Source organism: Rhinoraja longicauda, chromosome 5, assembly GCF_053455715.1.
Source record: "Rhinoraja longicauda isolate Sanriku21f chromosome 5, sRhiLon1.1, whole genome shotgun sequence".
NCBI classification, from domain to species: Eukaryota; Metazoa; Chordata; class Chondrichthyes; order Rajiformes; family Arhynchobatidae; genus Rhinoraja; species Rhinoraja longicauda.
The window spans coordinates 6,861,234-6,877,438 of record NC_135957.1 but is presented as its reverse complement, the minus strand read 5'-3'; the positions used below and the strand labels follow the sequence as shown (position 1 = coordinate 6,877,438).

The 16,205-nt window shown below is 48.7% G+C and overlaps 1 protein-coding gene across 1 annotated transcript in view; it reads left to right on the top strand.

Moving 5' to 3' along the window:
• The first annotated feature begins 3,592 nt into the window (after nucleotides 1–3,592).
• The window catches only part of LOC144593831 (mechanosensitive cation channel TMEM63A-like), a 64,820-nt gene continuing 52,207 nt past the window's right edge, over nucleotides 3,593–16,205 (top strand). Inside the window, exon 1 of the mRNA XM_078399947.1 lies at nucleotides 3,593–3,692. The gene's annotated coding sequence lies outside the window, so the exon portion shown is untranslated. The remainder of the gene's footprint in view (nucleotides 3,693–16,205) is intronic.

Below are 16,205 nucleotides of genomic sequence, written 5' to 3'. Positions count from 1 at the left end.
CACACACAGAAACACATGCAGACCCACACACACCGAAACACCCCTACACATATACACCGACACACCCCCCCACACACACACACACACCTACACACACACACACCGACACACACACACCCACACACAGAAACACACGCAGACCCACACACACCGAAACACCCCTACACATATACACCGACACACCCCCCCATACACACACACACACCTACACACACACACACACACACACTGACACACACACACACACACACACACACACACACTGACACACACACACACACACACACACACACACACACACACACAGAAACACATGCAGACCCACACACACCGAAACACCCCTACACATACACACCGACACACCCCCACACACCCACAAGCAAACACACCGACACACCCCACACACACACAGAAACATACACACACACGCCTACACATCCCCACACACACATACACACGCAAACACACACATACATACAGAAACACACACACAGAAACACACACACGCAGCAAAACACACAAATCTAAGTTCTATGCTGGAAATCTGAAAATAAAAAAAAGAACTGAGTGAAAGCACTCAGTAGGTCAGAGAGCATCTGTGGAGAGAGGAACACAACATCCGATTCACCTCTACCCCATTGCGGGCATTGGACTGTGTCTGTGGAACTGGTGCGCTACAATGCTGAGAACTATATTCTGCACTCTGTATCTCCCCCTTTTGCTCCACCTATTGTACTTACACAAGAACACAAAAGTGTTCTTGTGTATTGTACTTGAAAAGATACAAAGTGCTGGAGTAACTCAGCAGGTCAGGCAGCATCTCTGGAGAACATGAATAAGTGACGTTTCGGGTCGGGACCCTTCTTCAGACTGTACTTGAGTTTCACTTGATTTTATCTATGTGTGGTATATCTGGTCTGTTTGGATAGCCTGCAAAACAAAGCTTTTCACTGTACCTCGCTCGGTACACGAGACAATAATAAACCTAAACCTAGTCAAAGTTTCATGCAGATACAAGGAACTGCAGATGCCGGTTTACAAACAAAAGACACAAAATGCTGGAGTAACTCAGCGGGTCAGGCAGCATCTTTGGAGAACATGGATTGTTGTTCACCAGAGATGCTGCCTGGCCCGCTGAGTTACTCCAGCACTTTGGGTCATAAAATTAGAATCAATCAGTATGGATACAGACCCATTGGCCCAACTTGCCCATGCCAACCAAGATGCCCCATCTACACTAGTCCCACCTGCCCGCGTTTGGACCATATTCTTCTAAATTAGGACACTGAACCATCCTCTGACCAACGAGAGAGCGGTCTTGACCTCCCATCTACCTCTTTGGAGCCCCTTTGAACTATCTTTAATCGGACTTTAATGGACTTTATCTTGCACTAAACTTGCTATTGAGGGCGTGCAGCGTAGGTTCACGAGGTTACTTCCCGGGATGGCGGGACTGTCGTATGTTGAAAGACTGGAGCGACTGGGCTTGTATACACTGGATGAGAGGGGATCTTATCGAAACATATAAGATTATTAAGGGATTGGACACGTTAGAGGCAGGAAACATGTTCCCAATGTTGGGGGAGTCCAGAACCACGGGCCACAGTTTAAGAATAAGGGGTAGGTAGGCCATTTAGAACGGAGTGAGGAAAACATTTTTTAATGTGAGAGTTGTGAATCCGTGGAATTCTCTGCCTCAGAAGGCAGTGGAGGCCAATTCTCTGGATGCATTCAAGAGGGAGCTGGATAGAGCTCTTAAGGATAGCGGAGTCAGGGGGTATGGGGAGAAGGCGGGAACGGGGTACTGATTGAGAATGATCAGCCATGATGGTGGTGCTGGCTCGAAGGGCCGAATGGCCTCCTCCTGCACCTATTGCCTATTGTCTAAATGTTATTCCCTTTATACTGTATCTGTACAGAATGTAGAAGGCTTGATTGTAATCATGTATAGTATTTTCACAGACTGGGTAGTGTCTTAGTAAACGTGTTAAAATTTCAAGGGTCTATCAAAGTTTCAGGTCCAGAGGGTTGGGGGGGGGGGATAAAAGACCTCTGATCTGAAAGGTTATCTCAGTCTCCTCCCTCGTCGGATGCTGCCTGACCTTCTGAGTACTTTCACTTTGGTTCATCAGCAGTGTTTGTTCTGCAATGTGGGTGGGGACAAAACTTGTGACAAAGAGAGGGTTTGCAGGGACACGCATGAGAGTCGCGTTTTTTTGTCGTGTTGGCTGCCCGCAGGGCGGATAATTAGCTGACGAAATTGTGCAGAGGGCGGAGAGAGGTAAGAGAAAGAAAGAGAGAGAGAAAGAGAGAGAAAGAGAGAGAAAGAAAGAGAGAAAGAAAGAAAGAGAGAGAGAGAAAGAAAGAGAGAGAAAGAAAGAGAGGAGATAGAAAGAGAGAGAAAGAAAGAGAGAGAAAGAAAGAGAGAGAGAAAGAAAGAGAGAGAGAAGAAAGAGAGATGAGAGAAGAGAGAGAGAGAGAGAGAGAGAAGAGAGAGAGAAAGAGAGAGAAAGAGAGAGAGAGAAAGAAAGAGAGAGAAGAAAGAGAGAGAGAAAGAAAGAGAGAAAGAAGAGAAAGAGAGAGAAGAAAGAGAAAGAAAGAAGAGAGAGAAAGAAAAGAGAGAGAAGAAGAGAGAGAGAGAAAGAGAGAGAAAGAAAGAGAGAGAAAGAGAGAGAAAGAGCGAGAGAGAAAGAAAGAGAGAGAAAGAGAGAGAAAGAGAGAGAGAAAGAAAGAAAGAGAGAGAAAGAAGAGAGAGAAAGAGAGAAAGAAAGAGAGAGAAAGAAAGAGAGAGAAGAAAGAGAGAAAGAACGAGAGAGAAAGAAAGAGAGAGAAGAGAGAGAAAGAGAGAGAAAGAGAGAGAGAAGAAAAGAAAGAGAGAGAGAGAAAGAAAGAGAGAGAGAGAGAGAAAGAAAGAGAGAGAAAGAAAGAGAGAGAAAGAAAGAGAGAGAAGAACACGGGAGAGAAGAAAGAGAGAGAGAGAAAGAGAGAGAAAGAAAGAGAGAGAAAGAAAGAGAGATGGAGGGAGGGAGGCAGGTGCGTTGGTGGGGCGGCAGGTAGAGCGACAGGTGAGAGTGGTCGGGAAGGTGCACTTGCTAAGGGGGTTGGGACTGGCTACGTTAGCTGGAGAGATATCCTGGCACTTTAGTGCGTTAGTTCCTCAGTCAATTTCACCGAGAGGGTGGGTGGGTGGGTGGGTTTCTCCAGGGGCAGCTGACGGCGACCAACTTCTGCAACCAGGTTTACAAAAAAAGTTTAGGAAAGTTTCTCAAAAGTTTGTTTTTTGGGGGGGGGGGGGGGAAACTTTGCAAACTTCCCAAAGTTTTTTTTGGGGGGGGGGGACTTAGGGGAGGGGAGAGGGCAGGTAGGTCCAGGTGTGCCTTGGACAGCGAGAACAATGTGTGTAGACCATCTCTGATCTTCCCCTCAACCCTTTCCCGAGGGCAGCCGCTGTGGTTTCAGGTTGTGCACTCAAGGGTGATGTGTGTGTGGAGATAGATATCAGACTGCAAAGGTTGACGTGTCGTTTAACTGAAAATCCTCACTATTAAACCAGGAAGGTCCATCGTCAGAGGATACAAAAAAAAAACCCCAATGAAGTCGTAGCCATGGAACTGTTACAGCACGAGGAAAAAAAAGCGGCCCTTCGGCCCATCTTGTCCATTCTGAGCTAGTCGCAGAGCCACAGCTTTAAGGTGAGAGGGGCATAGTTTAAAGGAGATTTGCTGGGGGCAGGTTGAGAGGGGCGGGGAAAGATGAATGAGGGGGAAGAGACAGGATGAATGCGCAGAATCTTTTACCCAGAGTAGGGGAGTCAAGAACCGGAGGGCAAGTGTTTAAGGTGAAAGGGGAAAGATTTAACGTGAACCCGAGGGGCAACTTTCCACGCAGAGTGTGGTGGGTGCATGGAACGAGCTGCCGGTGGAGGTAGCTGAGGCAGGTACTATAATAATAACCTTTAAAAGACATTTGGACAGGTACGTGGATAGGAAAGGCTTTAGATTTAGAGATACAGCACGGAACAGGCCCTTCGGCCCACCGAGTCCGCGCCGCCAGCGATCCCCGCACATCAACACTATCCTACACACACTAGGGACAATTTTTACATTTTACCCAGTCAATTAACCTACATACCTGTACGTCTTTGGAGTGTGGGAGGAAACCGAAGATCTCGGAGAAAACCCACGCAGGTCATGGGAGAACGTACAAACTCCGTACAGACGGCGCCCGTAGTCAGATCGAACCCGAGTCTCCGGCGCTGTATTCGCTGTAAGGCGGCAACTCTACTGCTGCGCCACCGTGCCGCCCCTTGTTTTTCTCTTAGGGGAATATGGGCCAAACGTGGGCAGGTGGCACTAGTGTAGATGGGGCATTATGGTTGGCATTGGTGAGTTGGGCTGAAGGGCCTGTTTCCGTGCTATATGACTCCATGAATAGGTTTTTACACAGAGGGTGGTGGGGGCCTGGAACGTGCTGCCAGGGGTGGTGGTGGAGGCAGATACGATAGTGGTGTTCAAGATGTTTTTAGTTGGCACATGGATATATGCAGAGAATGGAGGGATGTGGGTCATGTGCAGGCAGAGGCGATTAGAATAACCTGGCATCATGGGTATTGTGGGCCGAAGGGCCTGTTCCTGTGCTGTACTGTTCTGTGTCAATAGTGTTTTATTGTCAAATGTCTAATAACGGAACAATGGTATTCTTACTTGTACCAGGTTCATAGAGTTGGATTAGCATTGAATGAGGCCCTTTGGCCCACCCTGTCCATGCTTGGCAGACTGGACTAGGCCCATAAGCCTGCATTTAGCTCGTATCGCTCTGAACCCTTCCTATCCCTATATCTGTGTGAACGTCTTTTAAAAATCGTAATGGTATCTGCTTCTGTAGCTACCTGTGGCAGCTCGTTTCACATCTACACAACCCTCTGAGTGAAAAAAGTGCTCCTGAGATCCCTCTTAAAACTCTCTCCTCTCACCTTAAGTCTGTGTCCTCTAGTTTCAGAATCATCTACCCTGGGTTAAAGACTGAGCGTTTCCTTTACCCATGCCTCCCCTGACCTTGTACACCTCAATAACAGTTCAACAACAACAGAGCTTTATTTGTCATTCGGTACCAAGGTACCCAACGAAACTACATAGCAGTCACACACAAAAAAGAACACAAGACACATGACCCCAACACAAACGTCCATCACAGTGACTCCAAACACCCCTTCACTGTGGTGACTCCAAACACCCCTTCACTGTGATGGAGGCAACAAAACTTCCACTCTCTTCCCCACGCCCACGGACAGACAGCTCGTCCCCGACCGACCCGCACAGTCCCCGCAAGGGGATGGAAGTCCCCGCGGCCGAGCCGCACCGGGCGCTGAAACGTCTTGCGGCCGAACCGGGCGATGGAAGGCCCCGCGACCGAGCCGTGCGCAGCTAAGTCCCGCGGCCGAGCCGCACCGGGCGATGTTAGGCCCCGCGGCCAAGCCGCACCGGGCGATGTTAAGTCCAGCGGCCGAGCCGCACCAGCGATGAAAAGTCCCGTGGCCGAGCCGCGCCGGGCGATGTTAGGCCCCGCAGCCCGGGCACTGTTAAGTCCAGCGGATGAGCCGCACCAGCGATGTTAGGCCCCGCGGCCGAGCCGCACCGGGTGATGTTAAGTCCCGCGGCCGAGCTGCACCAGCGATGTTAGGCCCCGCGGCCGAGCCGCACCAGCGATGTTAGGCCCCCTCATGGGTTTGAGGTGAAGGGGAAAAGATTTAATAGGAATCCGAGGGGTAACTTTTTCACACAGAGGGTGGTGGGTGTCTGGAACGAGCTGCCAGAGGAGGTAGTGTAAGAACTAGACAGAGGTTCACCTGCACCTCCTCCAACCTCATCCATTGCATCCGCTGCTCCAGATGTCAACTTATTTACATCGGCGAAACCAAGCGCAGGCTCGGCGATCGCTTCGCTCAACACCTGCGCTCAGTCCGCGTTAACCAATCTGATCTCCCGGTGGCTGAGCACTTCAACTCCCCCTCCCATTCCCAGTCTGACCTTTCTGTCATGGGCCTCCTCCAGTGCCATAGTGAGTCCCACCGGAAATTGGAGGAACAGCACCTCATATTTCGCCTGGGCAGCTTGCAGCCCAGTGGTATGAACATCGACTTCTCCAACTTTAGATAGTTCCTCTGTCCCTCTCTTCCCCTCCCCCTCCCCAGATCTCCCACTGTCTTCCTGTCTCCACCTATATCCTTCCTTTTTTCCCGCCCCCCTGATATCAGTCTGATGAAGGGTCTCGACCCGAAACGTCACCCATTCCTCTCCTGAGATGCTGCCTGACCCGCTGAGTTACTCCAGCATTCCGTGAATAAATGCCAGAGGAGGTAGTTGAGGCAGGGATTATCCCATTATTTAAGAAACAGTTGGACAGGTACATGGATAGGACAGGTTTGGAGGGTTATGGACCAAGCGCAGGCAAGTGGGGCTAGGGTAGCTGGGACATTGTTGGCCGGTGTGGTCGAGTTGGGCCGAAGGGCTTGTTTCCACACTGTGTCACTCTATGACTCTATGACTATGACTCAGCCTCCTTTGCTCCAAAGTAAAAAGTCCCAGCCTATCCAACCTCTCCCTACAATTCAAGCCTGGGCAACATCCTGGAGAATCGCTTCTTCACCCGTTCCAACTTTAATGACATCATCTCCTTAATGGTTGCCATATCATTTCCTGCAGATTCTTTATTAACCAGGAAGGTTTTTAAAAAAAAAACAGTGAGGTGTTTATTTTGTTTTAATTTTTTATTTAATTTGGGAGATTGCTGCAGCAAATTTGCAAAAAAATGAGGTCCCATAAACTGAAACAGGACCTGACTTATATGGGATATTTGACATCTTTACACCATAAAACATACGTAGAGCAGTGCAGCCCAGGAACAGGCCCTTCGGCCCACAATGGCAACGAGACCCCAAGTTAGACTAATCTCCACTGCCTGCACGTAGTCACAGAGTGATAGTGTGGAAACAGGCCCTTCGGCCCAACTTGCCCACACCGGCCGACATGTCCCAGCTACACTAGTCCCATCTACCTGCGTTTGGCCCATTTCCCTCCAAACCTGTCCTATCCATGTACCTGTCTGTTTCTTAAATATTGGGATAGTCCCAGCCTCAACTACCTCCTCTGGCTGCTTGTTCCATACACCCACCACCTTTCGTGTGAAAATGTTTCCCCTCAAATCCCTATTAAATCTTTTCCCCTTCACCTTAAACCTATGTCCTCTGGTCCTCAATTCACCTGCTCTGGGCAAGAGACTTTGTGCATCCACCCGATCTATTCCTCTCATGATTTTATACACCTCTATAAGATTACCCCTCATCCTCCTGCGCTCCAAAGAATACTCAACCTCTCCCTAAAACTCAGACCCTCTAGTCCTGGCAACATCCTCATAAATCTTCTCTCTACCCTTTTCAGCTTGACAACATCTTTCCTATAACATGCTGCCCAGAACTGAGCACAATGATCCATATCCCTCCATTCTCTGCATATCCACAGGGCCAATGATTATGTGGAGGCAGACAAGAGTTGGTTTAGTTTAGAGATACAGGGCGGAAACAGGCCCTTCGGCCCAACCGGGTCCGTGCTGACCAGCGATCCCCACATATTAACACTATCCTACACACACTAGGGACAATTTTTACCTTTACAAAGCCAATTAACTTACAAACCTGTACGTCTTTGGGGTTATCATCATGTTCATAAGTTCATAAGCGATAGGAGCAGCATTAGGCCATTCGGCCCATGAAGTCTACTCCACCATTCAATAAGGGCTGATCTATCTCTCCCTCCTAACCCCATTCTCCTGCCCTCTCCCCATAACCCCTGACACCATTACTAATCAATGTTCAACACAGACATTGTGGGCCGAAGGGCCTGTCGTGTGCTGTACTGTTTTATGTTCCGTGTTCTATGACTTTGCTGGGACTGGAGGTGTTGAGATCTGAGGAGAGGCTGTATCGCCTGGGATTGTTTTCTCTGGAGAGCAGGAGTGAATTATAAAATCATGAGGGGCAGAGATAGGGTGAATGGGCAGACATCTTCCCAGTGAGGGAAGTCTTGAACATACGGTGAGAGGGGAGAGATTTTTAAAGGGAACCTGAGGGGAAAGTTATTCACACAGAGATAGATGCGAGTGTGGAGCAAACTGCCAGAGAAAATGTGATTGATATTTGTTTATTATTATCACGTGAGCTGGGATATAATGAGAAGCTTTGTTTGTGTGTTACCCAGTCAAATTATATTATCACATCGTACACAAGTACAGCAAGTATTGAAATGAATTGAATACTTTATTGTTACATGTGACAAGTTACAGTGAAATTCATTGCTTGCCAAGGTATGCAAATAGTCGCCCATAAAGGGCACTTACAAACTTATGTCTCCCCACCGCCCTCCCCCCCCCCCCCGCTCCAGTTCCCCCTTTGTTCTTCCCCACCCTCCCCCCCACGCCAGGTCCTTAATAGTGCAAAGAGAAAAATACCAGTGTTAGAGAGTTACTAGACTAAGTGGGCCCAAACCTCTCCTGCATTGGTGCAGCACCCTCTCCTCCCCCCCTCCCCTCTCCCCCTCATCCCCCCTTCACCCCCCCACCTCCCTTAACCCCTCCCTCCCTCCCCCTCCTTTCCCCCTCCATCCCCCTTAACCTCCCTCCTTCCCCCTCCCTCCCTGGGAGATAGATTTAAACTTAAAAATGTGAATAACTTAATAAATATAACACCGATTTCAATGAAACTTCTTCCATTAGCACCAAAGGGATGACGGTGAGTAAGGTGGGCCTAAAATGGCCGCGCTATCGTGTACCGTTTTGGCTGTAGTTCAGGAACAAACAAACAATAGTTTTAGTATGTAGATAGTGTTCCAGACACATAGAAGATTAGTTTAGTTTTAGCGATGCAGCCTGGAAACGGGCCTTTCTGCCCATCGACCAGCGATCCCCATACATGAGCACAATCCTACACACACTGGGGACCATTTACAATTTTACCAAGCCGATTAGCCTACAAACCTGTACGTCTTTGGAGTGTGGGAGGAAAACCGGAGCGCCCGGAGAAAACAGGGAGAACGTACAAACTCCGTACAGACAGCACCCATAGTTGGGAATCAGGATGGAACCTGGTTCTCCGGCATTCTGAGGCAGCAACTCTACCGCTGCGCCACCGTGCCACCCACGTGGGTCGAGGTGGATATCGTTAGTGTTTAAAAGACATTTGGACAGGTATATGGATAGGTAAGGTTTGGATGGATATGGGCCTAACGTGGGCAGTTGGGAATAGTATAGATGGGGCATCTTGGTTGGCCTGGAGGAGTTGGGCCGAAGGGCCTGTTTCCATGCTGCGTGGCTCCTGAAGGGTTCCATCCTGACTACGGGCGCTGTCTGTATGGAGTTTGTACGTTGTCCCTGTGACCCGCGTGGGTTTTCTCCGGGTGCTCCGGTTTCCTCCCGCACTCCAAAGACGTGCAGGTTTGTGGGCTAATTGGCTTGGTAAAATTGTTAATGGTCCCTTGTGTGTGTAGGATAGCCTTAGTGGACAGCGATCGCTACTCGGTGGGCCGATGGGGCCTGTTTCCGCGCTGTATCTCTAAACTAAACTCTTAAGGGGTTGGACAGGCTAGATGCAGGAAGATTGTTCCCGATGTTGGGGAAGTCCAGAACAAGGGGTCACAGTTTAAGGATAAGGGGGAAGTCTTTTAGGACCGAGATGAGAACGTTTTTTTTCACACAGAGAGTGGTGAATCTGTGGAATTCTCTGCCACAGAAGGTCCAGTCAAGTCAAGTCAAGTCAATTTTATTTGTAAAGCACATTTAAAAACAACCCACGTTGACCAAAGTGCTGCACATCTGATTAGGAAAAAAAAAAGAGTAGTTGAGGCCAGTTCATTGGCTATATTTAAGAGGGAGTTAGATGTGGCCCTTGTGGCTAAAGGGATCAGGGGGTATGGAGAGAAGGCAGGTACGGGATACTGAGTTGGATGATCAGCCATGATCATATTGAATGGTGGTGCTGGCTCGAAGGGCCGAATGGCCTACTCCTGCACCTATTTTCTATGTTTCTAAACTAAACCAAACCTCTCCGTGACTGTAACACTATAACGCTCTATAACACTCTGCACTGTGGTATTTTCCTCTTTACACTACCTGCTGAACTTGTGTATGGTTTGATTGTGTTACTCATGTATGATGTGACTTGACTGGGTAGCACACAAAACAAAGCTTCTCATTGTATCCCAGCACACGTGATAATAATAAACCAATATCAATCACACTTTCTCCGGCACCTTGTTCCACATACCAGCCTTTCTCTGTGTGAATACCTTTCCCCCTCAGGTTCCCTTTTAAATGATGAGGAAATGAATCATACTAAAACTATGGCTTTCATTGTAGAATAATGAAAGTGATAGAGAGGATGTTTCCATGGTGGGAGAATCGAGAACCAGAGGTCATAGCCTCAGAATTAAAGGGCGCTCTTTTAGAAAGAAGTCAGAGTATGGCGAATCTGTGGAACTCATTGCCACAGAGGGCTCTGGCTGCCAAGTCAGTGGATGTTTCTAAGGCAGAGGTAGACAAGTTCTTGATTAGATTTTTTTTAGATTTTTTTTTTTTTAGATTTAGAGATACAGGCGCGGAAACAGGCCCTTCGACCCACCGAGTCCGTGCCGCCCAGTGATCCCCACACACTAACACTATCCTACACACACTAGGGACAATTTTTACATTTAACCAGTCAATTAACCTACATGCCTGTACGTCTTTGGAGTGTGAGAGGAAACCGAAGACCTCGGAGAAAACCCACGCGGGTCACGGGGAAGAACGTACAACCTCCGTACAGACGGCGCCTGTAGTCAGGATCGAACCTGAGTCTCCGGCGTTGCATTCGCTGTAAGGCAGCAACTCTGCCGCCCTTTAGAACGGGCAGAAGGCAGGAAAGTGGGATTAGGAGGCAGATATCAGCCATGATTGAATGGCAGAGTGTGCTCGATGGGCCGAGTGGCCTAATTCTACTCCTAGAACCTGTGAACCCGTGAGTTGGCAGAGTAGGTGGCAGGGCCTGGTTAGTTGACGCGGAGCACTGATGCGATGGAGAGCTTGCAGCACACACAGCAGAGGCTCACTCTGAGAGGGAAGTCCCAGAGCTGTGGCTAAAAAAGATTAAAGATAGCATCACACTTGATGACAAAGCAGTTAACTGCCAAAAGATGGGCAACAGATGTGGAATAACAAGGAAGGAAATGGACCAAATGCACGATAACATTATCTGGAAATGTCAAAACTGGTCGGATGACTTTCGGTAGTTTTTCTAAAAATAAAATGGTTGCCAAAGTCCCGTTGAAAGGGAGCCTGGGGAATTAATGATGTGTAATGTGGAAATAGAACATAGCGCTCAGTACAGTGTCGGAAGGAGCTGCAGATGCTGGCTTACACCGAAGATGGCCACACAATGCTGGAGTAACTCAGCGGGACAGGCAGCATCTCTGGAGAGAAGGGATGTATGCACTGTAGTACAGTACAACATAGGAGTAGGCCCTTTGTCGTACATGATACCAACACCAACTCTCCTCTGCCTGCACATAGAAACATGGAAAATAGGTGCAGGAGGAGGCCATTCGGCCCTCCGAGCCAGCACCGCCATTCATTGTGATCATCCACAATCAGTAACCCGTGCCTGCCTTCTCCCCATACCCCTTGATTCCGCTAGCCCCCAGAGCTCTATCTAACTCTCTTTTAAATTCATCCAGTGAATTGCCCTCCACTGCCCTCTGTGGCAGAGAATTCCACAGATTCACAACTCTCTGGGTGAAAAAGTTCCTTCTCACCTCAGTTTTAAATGGCCTCCCCTTTATTCTTAGACTGTGTGGCCCCTGGTTCTGACCTCCCCCAACATTGGGAACATTTTTCCTGCATCTAGAACTGTCCAGTCCTTTCATAATTTTACACGTCTCTATATGATCCCCTCTCATCCTAAATTCCAGTGAATACAAGCCCAGTCTTTCCAATCTTTCCTCATACCACACATAATCCACATCCCTCCATTCCCTGCACATCCATGTACTTATCCAAAGGACTTAAACACCACTATCATACCTGCCTTAACCTCAATAGTGCGTTCCAGCCCTCACCACCCTCTGTGTAATTAAACACCTGTGCCCTGAACATCTCTGATGAATCTTGCTCCACTCATTTTAAAGCTCTGCCCGCTGGTATTTGACATTGCCACCCTGGCAAAATGGTTCTGTCTGTCTACCCTATTCATGCCTCTCGTACTTTTATATACTTCTATCGGGTCTCATTTCAACCTCCGACGCTCCAGAGAAAACAATCCAGGATTGTCCAACCTCTCCCTGTAGCTAATACTGCCTAATCCAGTCATCATTCTGGTCAAACCTCCTCTGCACCCTCTCCAAAGCCTCCACATCCTTCCTGAGATGGGGCCACCAGAACTGCACGCAATACTCTAAGTGGGGCCTACCCAAAGTCCTATTAAGCTGTAACATGACTTGTACTCAACAGTCGAACCTCTAAAACCAGAAGTCTTCCTTACCACTCTATCCAACTTTTGTTGCCACCCATTTACTTGATGGCAAATATATTAATGTAAATCTACGTCTAAAGACACAAAGAACTGCAGATACTGGAACTAAGGTTGCCAATTAGACAATAGACAATAGGTGCAGGAGGAGGCCATTTGGCCCTTTTAGCCAGCCCCGCCATTCAATGTGATCATGGCTGATCATTCTCAATCAGTACCCCGTTCTTGCCTTCTCCCCATACCCCCTGACTCCAACTGTCCCATATTAGCCGGGACATCCCGTATTTTGGGCTAAATTGGTTTGTCCCGTACGGGACCGCCCTTGTCCGGTATTAGGCCTGTAGGCCCGGACGCTGTCGGTCCGGACAGTGTAGGCCCGGTGGCCTGGGCGCCACCTAACGGAGGTCGCTTAGCAACCCGCCTGCTGGCCCGGGCGGCTGCCATTGGTGGAGTGGGAACAGGTGGCCGCTGGCTGGGTGAGGTCACATGAGGCGCCGGGCGGTGACATCACCTTGTCCCTTATTTGGGAGTGAGACCGTTGGCAACCCTAGCTGGAACCTTGTGCCACTCACAAATTGCTGGAATAACTCAGAGGGCCAAGCAGTATCTCTGGAGGATACGTCTATCTTCAGTGTAAACCTGCATTTGCAGTTCCTTACTACACATCTCTGGAGAAGATGGAGATTTCTGGTCAGGACCACCTTCTTCAGAGTGATTGCAGTGGGGTGGGTGTGTATGTGTGTGTGGGGTGGGGGGAGAAAGCTGAGAAAAGATGTGGGGGTGGGACAAAGTGTTTGCAGAGCAGTAGAGCAGCTGGAATCTCCTCAAGGTCACGACATCGCCTATCTATGTCCCTCCAAAGTCACCTTTCCACATCCTCCATAGATGCTACCTGACCTTCTGAGGTACTCCAGCACTTTGAGTTTTGCTCAAGATTCCAGCATCTTGTCATAAGGTCATAGAGCAGAATTAGGCCCATCAAGTCCATTCTGCCTCAATTAGGCCCATCATGTTTTTCCACATCTCCAATCATGGCTGATTTATCTCTCCCTCCTAACCCCATTCTCCTGCCTTCTCCCCGTAACCCCTGTCACCCGCACTGATCAAGAATCTCTATCTATCTCTGCCTTAAATATATCCATTGACTTGGCCTCCACAGCCCTCTGTGGCAAAGAGTTCCACAGATTTACCACCCTCTGACTAAAGAAATTTCTGCTCATCTTCCTAAAGGAATGTCCTTTAATTCTGAAGCTGTGACCTCTAGTCCTGGACTCTCCCACCAGTGGAAACATTGTCCACACCCACTCGATCCAAGCCTTTCACAGTTCCTGCCCCACGGGCAAAATCTGCTCAAGGTATGCCTACTTTGAAGAGGTTCTCCCCATCTCTCTGTGACCGGAGTTGTGTGAGACCCTCTTTCACTGATTCCTGCTGGTCACCTGTTGTTCAAACAAGCTCCAGGCTTTGTCCAGGGCTGAAGCAATTTTCATTCTTGAGAGAGAGAGAGAGAGAGAGTCACGAGTCTATTTTTGTTTAATAATCTCTTGCGTGCCCACCTTATCAGAAGCTGAAAGTCAAACGTACACCTGACTAGCTGGACTCCGCCTTGTCTATCCAGCCACAAACTTTCAGGCATCCTCGCTGGCGCCAGAGTAATTGAGTAGAATCAGACAGAGCGCTCACTATTATTAGTAGCCCGTGATGGACTGGGATGAGTCCACGTTGCTTTGCAGCCTCTTGCCTTCCTTGAATTAGACAATAGGTGCAGGAGGAGGCCATTCGGCCCTTCGAGCCAGCACCACCATTCAATGTGATCATGGCTGATCATTCTCAATCAGTACCCCGTTCCGGCCTTCTCCCCATACCCCCTGACTCCACTATCCTTAAGAGCTCTATCTAGCTCTCTCTTGAATGCATTCAGAGAATTGGCCTCCACTGCCTTCTGAGGCAGAGAATTCCACAGATTCACAACTCTCTGACTGAAAAAGTTTTTCCTCACCCCAGTTCTAAATGGCCTACCCCTTATTCTTAAACTGTGGCCCCTGGTTCTGGACTCCCCCAACATTGGGAACATGTTTCCTGCCTCTAACGTGTCCAACCCCTTAATAATCTTATATGTTTCGAAACATATCAATTATCATATCATATCATATCTATACAGCCGGAAACAGGCCTTTTCGGCCCTCCAAGTCCGTGCCGCCCAGTGATCCCCGTACATTAACACTATCCTACACCCACTAGGGACAATTTTTACATTTACCCAGCCAATTAACCTACATACCTGTACGTTTTTGGAGTGTGGGAGGAAACCGAAGATCTCGGAGAAAACCCACGCAGGTCACGGGGAGAACGTACAAACTCCTTACAGTGCAGCACCCGTAGTCAGGATCGAACCTGAGTCTCCGGCGCTGCATTTGCTGTAAAGCAGCAACTCTACCGCTGCGCTACCGTGAAATTGCATACATTTTATTAGCCAAGTATGTCTACATACAAGGAATTTGCCTTGGTGCTTTGCTCGCAAGTAACAACACGACATACAGTGAACAATTAAGAATAAAATATATCACAAAATGCTGGAGTAACTCAGCAGGTCAGGCAGCATCTTGGAGAGAAGGAATCTCTCCAAAATGCTGCCTGACCTGCTGAGTTACTCCAGCATTTTGTGATACCTTCGATTTGTACCTTAGGCGGCACGGTGGCGCAGCGGTAGAGTTGCTGCCTTACAGCGAATGCAGCGCCGGAGACTCAGGTTCGATCCTGACTACGGGCGCCGTCTGTACGGAGTTTGTACGTTCTCCCCGTGACCTGCGTGGGTTTTCTCCGAGATCTTCGGTTTCCTCCCACACTCCAAAGACGTACAGCTGTGTAGGTTAATTGACTGGGTAAATGTAAAACTTGTCCCTAGTGTGTGTAGGATAGTGTTAATGTGCGGGGATCGCTGGGCGGCGCGGACCCGGTGGGCCGAAGGACCTGTTTCCGCACTGTATCTCTAAATCTAAAATCTACCAGCATCTGCAGTTATTTTCCTACACAATTAAGAATAAAACATTATAATTTAAACATGTGAAGAATGAAATAAAATACCAGAGCAAAAGGAGGCTACAGATGTTTGGTTGTTGAGTAGAGTTACTGTTCGTGGAAAAAAAGCTGGTTTTATGTCTGGCTGTGGCAGCTTTGACAGTCCGGAGTTGCCTTCCACAGGGAAGAGCTTCAAAGAGTTTGTGGCCAGGGTGAGAGGGGTCAGAGATGATCTTGCCCGCTCGCTTCCTGGCCCTTGCAGTGTACAGTTCGTTGATGGGGGGTGAAGGTTGCAGCCAACAATCTTCTCGGCTGATCGAACGATTCGTTGCAGCCTCCGGATGTCGTGCTTGGTGGCTGAGCTAAACCAGACCATGATGGAGAAGGTGAGGGCAGACTCTATGATGGCAGTATAAAACTGGACCATCAGTGCCTGGGGCAGATTGTGTTTTCTGTGCATTGGAATTGCTGTACCAGGCTTTGATGTACCCGGTCAGGATGCGTTCTGTGGTACAGTTTGTTAGGAGTGTTCGGTTTGGAGCAAAGTGTTCGTATAGGAGCAAAGAGGTCCTTCTGCAGTTGTACAGGGCCCTAGTGAGACCGCACCTGGAGTACTGTGTGCAGTTTTGGTCCCCAAATT